Below are 9,703 nucleotides of genomic sequence, written 5' to 3' on the forward strand. Positions count from 1 at the left end.
AAAGACCAAAGCTCTCTGACTGCACAGTAACAGTCTTCGCCTGTCACCAGCGTTGAGCAGAGACACAGCGCGGGCGCGTAAGACTGGCTGACTGTCGAGTGCGCGTAAAAGAGCGTCCAATCACGGTCAAGCCGATGCGCAGTGCGGTTAATCACGGAACAGGCGCACATCGCTCAGCCCTTGGCTGGAGTTGACCTACTTTTGTCCAATAGCAGAAGGCGGTCGGTAAATCCAGTGTGATCAGTACGGGACACGGCACATTGACTGTCATGTGCTCACGGTCCTTGTGTAGAGTGAGTGTGTGAAAACAAAACTACAGCGCTGCTGTCATGACTCGATGAAATTAAAACATGAATCATAATAACAATATCCTATATATATATATATATATATATACACACAGCCACACCAGCTTTAAATGATAATTAAATACTATGTAATAGCTCAAAATATTGTAAAAACTAAACCAGACTTAATGGAAAGCATTACTTTGTGCATTACTTTCTATCAATGCTTTGTATTCGAAGTGCGCACCATTCACTACATGAGCGCGCAAGGAGTTTGCGCGTTCGCCCGACTGTAAGTGCGTGCAACGAAGCGCGACATCTCGCGTGTGAGCGTCATGCTTGGTAATGCCGGTTGCCACAGCAAAAGCGTGTTGTGACGACGCGTGCACAAAAGTAGGACACACACACACACACACAGTGAGGAAGCTAAAGAAAGAGTGTGACAATAGAGGATACACGCCACGACACAACCACTGAGAGAACGCCACACATCCACACTCAGAACTCATTCACTGTTTATAAACTTATATCATGTCTCTATAAACTATTCTATTCTATTCTATTCTATTCTATTCTATTCTATTCTATTCTATTCTATTCTATTGTGATACATTTGAGTGATGATGATGTTGGTTCAGTTAGAAAACTGCAGATGGGTCTCTTCTCTATAGCGTTCACTCTGTTCCACCCTGAGAAATCAAATATGATGGGGTAGAAGGGCATGCGGGGGAGGACCCTGCTGAGAGAGCTGTTTCAGTGAGATGTCACCTGCCCGACGAGAGTCACCAGGGGATGTGCAAAAATAAAATGACACTTCACAATGAAATATTCCAGAGCAAAGATGTGCAGGTTTGAGAGTCGATTGCAGTAGAAATATAGGGGGCGGTTGTATTCGTGGTTAAATGTAGCCTGATGTTCTGACATTTCATCGAGTCGATGGAAGGATGCTCGAGATGCTTTTGTTGTGCGCGGCCCACTCCCTCCACCCACAGGCCCATGACCCTCACGCGGGATGAGAAGCCCACGGTTCTCTCACATTTCCTTCTCACCTCACTGTTTCCTGGTGCATTCACGGTTCTCCTCAAGGTCTGCATGAATCACAGCGCAGAAGTCTGTTTCAGAAATGAAAAATCATGAATAAAGGGAAATTAGGAGTTACATTATTTCATTCAAGAAGGGATGTTTGCAGCATGTACTGTAAATAAGTGAAAGATTATTGGTCAATACATACTTGGTAATAATGGCAATGCTTAATTCAGTTCACGCTTATTTTTTAGGGCTTTTCACAATTTTACATTGTAAATAATTTTAGAACTGAAAAGACCAACCTAATTTCATGTTGTGATGTGCAGGATAATTGTGTCTCGGGAACATTTTTGGATACACCGCAAGTTCATCTACATGCTTTCTGAATCACCACAGATTTTAATAAACGGCTTCATTTCCTTCAGTGAGGAACACTTTAGCCCCGAAACACTTTATACTGTGAAGATCTTTAAAATGTAGACTTTTTATTTGTCATTTGTACGCATTCAGGCAGTGCGAGTGCACTGGGATTTTTTAAACAGAACTCTTAGAGTCAGCAGTAACAAACAACATAAAAATCAAATAAAAAGTAGGGCTGCCAAACGATTAATCGTGATTAATCGCATCCAGAATAAAAGTTTGTGTTTACATAATATATGTCTGTGTACTGTGCATATTAATTTTGTATTTATAAATACAAACACATACACATGAATACATATTTAGGAAATATTTACATGTATTTATTTATATTTACTAATAATTGAAATTATATATAAATGTTTATTCATTTTTAGCTTTTCCTTAAATATATGCATGTATGTATGTGTTAATAACTACAAAATTATTATGCACTGTACACAGATATATATTATGTAAACACAAACTTTTATTCTGGATGCGATTAATCGCGATTAATCGTTTGACAGCCCTAAAGTACTCAAAGGAACAATCAGGACTTTACACATAGTACTTTTGTACACTTTTTACACATGGAGTTTATACACACTAGGACAGTCAAAGGGTCCAGACATTCCCAGATTGATATGAGGGTTGGGTTAATGCTGCCTTCAAGTGCAACGAATACGTTTGTACTAGAAGTAGTTCACTAGTAAGATGTCACACATTCAAGTCAATAAAACAAACACTGGACGTCCTGATGAAAGCTGAATCATCAGTGGATTAGAGAAAAACTATACATACACCGGCCTCACCCTTACCTAATGTCCAGTATATTATTAATTTACACATCTCATCAAACAAATCATTTTTATCTCAAACTATAGAGGGTGCAGCCTATAAGATCTGTTGTATGCAGCAAGTTCATACAATGACTCGTCAGAGTAGATGATGAAGTGATATCGACCTTCAAGACAACATTTCAACTAAACCTACACTGTGAAAAAAAATATATTTTACAGAATTTTTTTTATAGATTTTTCACGTAAATAAAAACGTTTTAAAAGTTTTTTAAATGTATTTTTTAAATACGGACATAAAACGTAAAATGACAGTAAAAGACCGCAAATTTACAAGACAAGGGGGGATCATTTTACAGTTTATTTCTGACGCCCCAGCTGCCACACAAGATTTCTTTTTTTTACCGATTATTTTTGAAATACTATTCAAAACTGTAAAATTACAGAAAAGACAACAAATTTACAAGAGAAACAGGGAAAACAATTTAATATATCCTGTTATTTTAAAGGGGAAAAAGTATTTTACGGTATATTTCTGTTTCTCCAGTTTACAGAGAATGTCTGTTTTTACGGATTTTTTTTTTGATCATGTAGAGACTAGAGACAACTGCTAGAGGGTATCTTCTTGTAGTCACATGACTTACTGAGGTTTTGAAGTAATTATGGGTTCAGAAAATGACTGCACGCTATCTGAGTTACTCTTGGAATGAGAGGTAACAGGTTAGACCTCATGAACGCTCATTGTGTTAAATGTGCTTCAGTTCTCATGAAAACTACAATAGGACATCTGTCATCTAAAAGTAAAACTTTGGTTTGATGCTGATTTGAACGTTTTGATAAATAAGTTGAAACAAAGGAAAATTACAGCTCAGGAGATTTGATGGAGTTCTCAGTTGTGTTTCATTGAAGTATTAACTTAATATCTCTTAAGAGTGTTTCTCTTAAGCTTGCTTGAAATAAATCAAACAGACACACTCGATGAAGAGTATGAAGGTGTGAATGAATGTAGATTGTAGAGGTAAAATAATCTGGATTTGAGTCAATATTGTTCATAATGAGATCAATAATATTGACTTTTGATTGTAGACTTGACCAATCTGAGCTGGGTTAACACATTGTTTACATCTCTTCTCAAACTCTAATGACAGAGACGTTTGTGACATTTCTGACTCTTAATGTCAGGAGAAATATCTGAGACACAGATGAGACTCATGTAAAGGTTTTCATTTGCTCTTCATTTAATCTCACTGACGTCTGATACATACTTCATGTAGTAAAGAGATCTCATCTGTTTTTTTTCTGACGTATGGGAGTAGTCGATGGAATGTCTTCTTTGGTTTCTCTTATGTCTCTCTGGGGATGACAGAGGCAGGGCGGTCACTTCCTATGAGACAACTGGGAGAACAAACAACCAAAGACAATGAAACTCTCTCTCCCTCACAAATACCTGTCTAAACAAACAACAACGTCCTAAAAATGATCAATCTGATGTTTCAAGCTATCAGAGCTTTCTCCAAAGCATAATGGCCTTATAAACATCACCGGCTGGCTTTATAAATTCATTGAGCGTGTCACAGAAGTCGGTGGAACAAACAGCAGCAGACAGAGACTGAGAATGTGTGCTGTTATGTAACATAATAAAAGCCGCTCGGATGCGTTTAAAAGGACTCGTGCTGTGATGATGGATGCAGTAACGTTAGTTTTGTTCTCGACGACATGTCAAACAACACCGTAGAACGGAAAAATCACAGACGAGGTTTCTTTAATGTCTCTTGACTTTTGGAAAAGTCACTTGCTTATATTTTCTTCTTGTGAAAAAGAGAGCAGTGAAGTTGCTTTGCATGCACTTGAGTTGGCGTGGACAAAACCTGTTGATTGTCCATCATGGCGATGTTCCATAACGTCACACATTTGCTTATATTTGATTAGAGGTCAATAAATGTATTTAAGACATTGCTCTGTTTATGTACCTCGACCAATCAGATGCAGCGACATCTCAACCAATGGCATTCGTTTGCAGGGAGACTGTCAGTTTAACTGACCAACAATCATTTTAGTCTTTTTATTCATTTAACCTCATCATCTTTTGGTTTCAAAGCAAGGTTTAATTTTGATTTATTAAGTTTTTAAGGTTTAAGTTTGATTATAGCTTTTAATATTTCGATTTGCTTTCAATTCTTGTTGTTGTTCATTTTAGTTTAATTTGTAGCTATTTTGTTAGGTACTTTTGTCATTTTACTAAAAGTAAAATATGTTTAATAATAATTTCTTAAAATCATACTATTTTTTACCATTTCAATTTAAGTCGTAGTGGACTTTATTCCAGTAAATAATTTTAGTGCTTAAATCTACATCTACATTTCAGATCATTGCTTAGGCAACATTCTGTTTTTGGAATTATATTCAGGCCAATATTTTATTTCATTTCAATTAGCAGAAACGCTTTAATAGATTGTTTTTGGTTACGACAACCCTGACTGGGATATAGAAGACCATATTTATAAATCTCATATCCCACCTTTAAACTGAAAGAGTTTTTCTGGACTTCATACTGTAAGCTTGACGACACATTGGGAAAATGGGTTATTTGGGGATTTATTTGGAGTGTTCAGCAGTGGGACCTGAGATCAAAGAGCAGAGAAGAAGAAGAAGCAGATAATGGAGAACATCCGTGAACCTAACACACGCGAACACACTTCCTCGAGTAGGCCTATCTTGCTTCGCTGACAAATGTTCTGCGTTATATTGTTTTGTACATGATTTGCTCAACAGGGTGAGGCTGGTGTATATTTTTACACCTCTCACCACAGTAAAAATAGTCACTAATTAGATTAAGTGACTATTTTAGAAAGCCATTCAGGTTACCTGAATGACTGAACTCGCCAAACTCTAAACTGAAAGAGCATGCTGCTATTAATAATAATAATGTAAAACCCCAATGGCACAGCGCATTACACACACCCACTGCATACACACAAGAGAAGATACCAGATAATAGAATCCTAACTAACCGGTAGACCTCAAATCTCTCTATAATCTGATTCACAAATCAAATAGATTTAAAGAGTCCTGTCATGTGCAACCGGTGATATAGCCCCTCCTGTTTTACCCCACAATCTAAAAAATTATAATAATGTTAAATTAAAAATTGAAGTGGGTCTTGCCATGTGTACAACACGCTGCTGTGATTGTTAGTTGCTTGGATAATCGTGTAAATAATATGTTAAAATACATGAAACTATTTAAATAATGACACAATTATCATTGGTGTGTGAACTATTCCATCATCTCTTGATGATATAATCATCTCTTAACTGATATAATAATGTCAGTTGTTTAGCGAATGTTTCAGTAGTTTATCAAGCTAAGAAGAAGTTGAGTTCAGTCTGTCTGTGATTCTGTTGGACGCTGTGAGTTTCCCCGCTCGATGTGAGAGGTGTGAAACGCCACGCACTGCTGACAGCCAATAACACGCGCACGCGCTGAGAGCTTACAGACGGCTAAACGGCCCACTTGAGATATCAAAGCGTTTCCAGTGAATTTCCTTAACGTTCCTTTTTGAAAACAGGATTTTGGTCTTTTGAAATAAAAGAGATGTTTCCTGTCAGAACTATAAGAACAGAAAGTCTGCTTCCCCGCTTGATTTCATCATAAAGAAATCTTCACCATTTTAACATCACAAACATTCAACGGCTCAACCTGCCTTGATAAGCACCTGTCGACACATCCAAAATATCAGCCAATCATAACAGAGTATTAACAAGTCTGGTATACTGTCAATCTTAGAAAGATTGCTGTCTGCCTGTCACAAAAAAACAACGAATCTGCCCTGACCTGATGTTTCCAATATATGTACAGAACATTATATTTTTATATCCCTTTATTCTGCTACTTACATCTATATTTTGCTTTTGTAAATCTTTGTTTAAACTATACTTTATTTCTGTTTTTATGTATTTACATATATTATAAACCACTTTAAGTTGCACTACATACATCACACTTTGTTTTAGTTTATGTAATTACTATAATTATCTTTCTTTTCGTTTGTTTACATACTTGCATTATTTGTACTCAGCCCAGCTGCAAATGCTTTGGCTATACGAATGTACGAATGTGAGTGAGAGAGAGAACGGTCAAGGCAAATACATTTAAGGCGAAGTAAGTGCTAAATTTAAGATGATTTACACAAATGATTGTGTTAAATAGAATTCAGAGTAGTCAATGTTGCCTACACAGTGAAAAACACTAACAAAAATGAGAATAACATAATATAAAATAATATAAAAATGGTAAGGTATTATTACAATTCAGTTTGGATTGATGTTTTTGTGATAAACTGTCATAAAAATAATTTGACAAGTAAATAAACAATAAATTAATGAAAGGCATTATTTTCTTATCCATTACAAATGTTCAGATTTTGGGTGAAAAAAGCCAGATAGAAACACTCAATAGTGTCCACTGCACAGGTGACACAAAAGAGGAGGTTTCGCCTCTGTGCAAACATCATTTTTCCTTTATGTTTCATTGCACACGCGCGCACGCACACGCTGGAGTCTCAGTCTCACAGCAGAGTCTCTTTCACACAAGACAACGTCTCATTGCAAAGTTGCCATGGCGATACGTGCGCTCAGAAAGTTTCCGCATTGACAAAAGAAAAATGGGCTCAGCAGAGAAAATAAGCCCCATCATCAGGACCAATGTGAGGTCTGAGTCATTTTTCCATTCTCGTGCTTTTCGATAATAACCGTGTATCGAGTTCATGAAATGAGAGAAAAAAGACGCTCAGAGATGTATGGTGTATTGGCTTTAAGTTCGAGCTGTTTCTCACTACTGTGCGTTTCATTATAGCTCGCAGGCCGTCGACAGGCCTTGAACAATTCCATTGGCTAATGAAAGTCATTACGTCGACTGTATGACCTCTCATCTCCCAGGGTCACAATCTGAAGGTCAAGAGGTACAGATAATGGATCATTTAGTGGATTTATTAAAGCAATGATGATGGTTAGAAATGGGGCCTGAAACTCTGTCCCTTTCAACACTGAGAGAGTGAAGAAGCTTCTTCACCTTCAGAAAACGCTCATTTAAAACAAGTGGCATACATGGTTGTAAGGGCATCGTTTATCCAAAAATGAGAATTCTGTCATCATTTATTCATCCATGATATTTTGAAGAATGTTGGTCGCCAAACAACATTGACCATCATTGACTTCCATTGTATGAACACAAAACCGCCGAGACATTTTTCGAAATATCTTCTTTTGTGTTCGCTCACACGAGGATGAGTGAAAGGTGACAGCTAGTTGAAAACGTTAAGAGCAAATGTTATGGCGTGCTGACTCATGTGATGAGCTTAAAGAAATGAAAATCAATGAAATGAAATTGAAAGAATGGCAATATTTGTCATTTGGAATGATGTTACAGAACATTTTTCTCCTTTATACATTCGAGAATACAAATGTGTGAAAACACATTTCAGAACATTTCTTTGTTTAGTTGTGGTCTCTGGACGTCTCGACACTGAATGTCTTTAATGGATGTGAATGTGTGAGCGTGTCCTGTGAACTCTGCTCATCTCACAGTGTTTGTTGCAAGTTAAACGTTCAGAGTTCATTCATGCTGCGCACCCCGTTACCTAAAGACTATATGTGATGTGAAAGCACAGCGAAAGTCTTTTTCATTGATTTATTTTATTAAGTCTCTTTTTATTATTTCTACATAAAATAATTTGACGTAGTGTCAAGAACATTCTTTAAACCTTATGACTTGGATATCTTTAACGTCGACTGGGTATAAAATTAAATAATAGTGAAATCAATGATTGAAAACAAACGTTTAATCTCAGAATTAGATCGATTAGTTATGATTTTTGGCAGATGGATTACCATTTGTTTAACCTCAAGTTTATTTCGAATACGACACATATTTTGAATTATATATAAACATATATTAACAACCCTAATGATGGCCCATCCTGAAACTCACCATCTTTTTTTGTTACAGTAGCTACATGTAGTTAAAAAAAGTTAACGTTCTTTTTCGCAGCAATTATAATCATTCCTGTGAAATGAGTCAGAGATTAATTATTCTCTCCAATTATTCTCACACCCAATTCAAATTAATTCAGTCCTTGCCTCTTATCTTCCAGTTATGTTTTGGAACTGGCCTACACTAACCCCTTCTGTTTGGGTTTAAAATGAACAAAAGCTGAAAGATGCCTGTGAAGACATATTAGAGGAGCATTCAGATCAGTCTGAAGAGATGAACACACACACACCCGGTCAACCATAAACCAGAGGAATTAGCTTCAAGACATTTGACTTCATAAATATAAATAAAGATTCAAGTAATCTCAAATCTGTCTCCCATAGAGTTTAAATGTCTCGAACATTTCTCATCTAATTCCTCCAAGACCACAGACGTACTGTCCACATTCATTTAATACAAGTACACAACAATCGACTTTGTTTTCTGTTTTTCTGATCACTATAAATAACAATATTTCATATTAAAATCGTTAAATTCTCATCTCAGACTGGTGTGATGGCAAATCAGAGATATTTTTAGGAGAAACATGACATCCCATTATTGTGTAGAAGAAACAATTGAGATATTAATGAGACCTCGCGATTAATTGCTTTTCCCTGACGCGAAAGATTCTCTTCGGTCGGCTCTTCAGTGGACGAATACGCTGGCAGATGGCACGTCCAGGGTGAGACCGCGGACACACTGCGCTCTGACGTACAAACACACATACACACGCGCGCTTTGCATTCTTGGTACACAATACAGAACATATGGCAACATATGCTGTATCCCTGAAGTGTGTGTGACCTTTTGTCCTATCTGTGAGTCAACGGTGTGTGTGTGGAGGTAAAGAGGTGATACAGGTCTTTGCCTCAATCCCAGAATGCATTGCTGCTGATGCCTTTCTTGCACACCTCTTACAGTCAGAATGAAGAGGCCAATCTCTAAAAATACAAGCGTTCTGCTGTTCATCTATGGAAATATCCTCCACAGCTCCAACACGACTTCCCTGCCAGTAACAGACTGTGTGTGTGTGTACACGCAACAGTGTGTATGTGCTTCCTTTAGATATTTTTGTCTATAGCAGCTATGTTTCTTAGATCCTTTGAGACCCGGCGCCTACACCACCCCCTCATAGAGAGACAGCGAGAGTGTGTGATG

The 9,703-nt window shown here is 37.2% G+C and overlaps 1 long non-coding RNA gene across 1 annotated transcript in view; it reads right to left on the reverse strand.

Annotated features, from left to right (window-relative positions):
* Positions 1 to 669: 669 nt before the first annotated feature.
* LOC130562112 (uncharacterized) overlaps positions 670 to 9,703 on the reverse strand; it is a 20,333-nt gene continuing 11,299 nt past the window's right edge. The window contains exon 4 of the long non-coding RNA XR_008963902.1: positions 670 to 1,399. This is a non-coding gene — a long non-coding RNA (uncharacterized LOC130562112). The remainder of the gene's footprint in view (positions 1,400 to 9,703) is intronic.

Source organism: Triplophysa rosa, linkage group LG11 (assembly GCF_024868665.1).
Source record: "Triplophysa rosa linkage group LG11, Trosa_1v2, whole genome shotgun sequence".
In the NCBI taxonomy this organism is placed as follows: Eukaryota; Metazoa; Chordata; class Actinopteri; order Cypriniformes; family Nemacheilidae; genus Triplophysa; species Triplophysa rosa.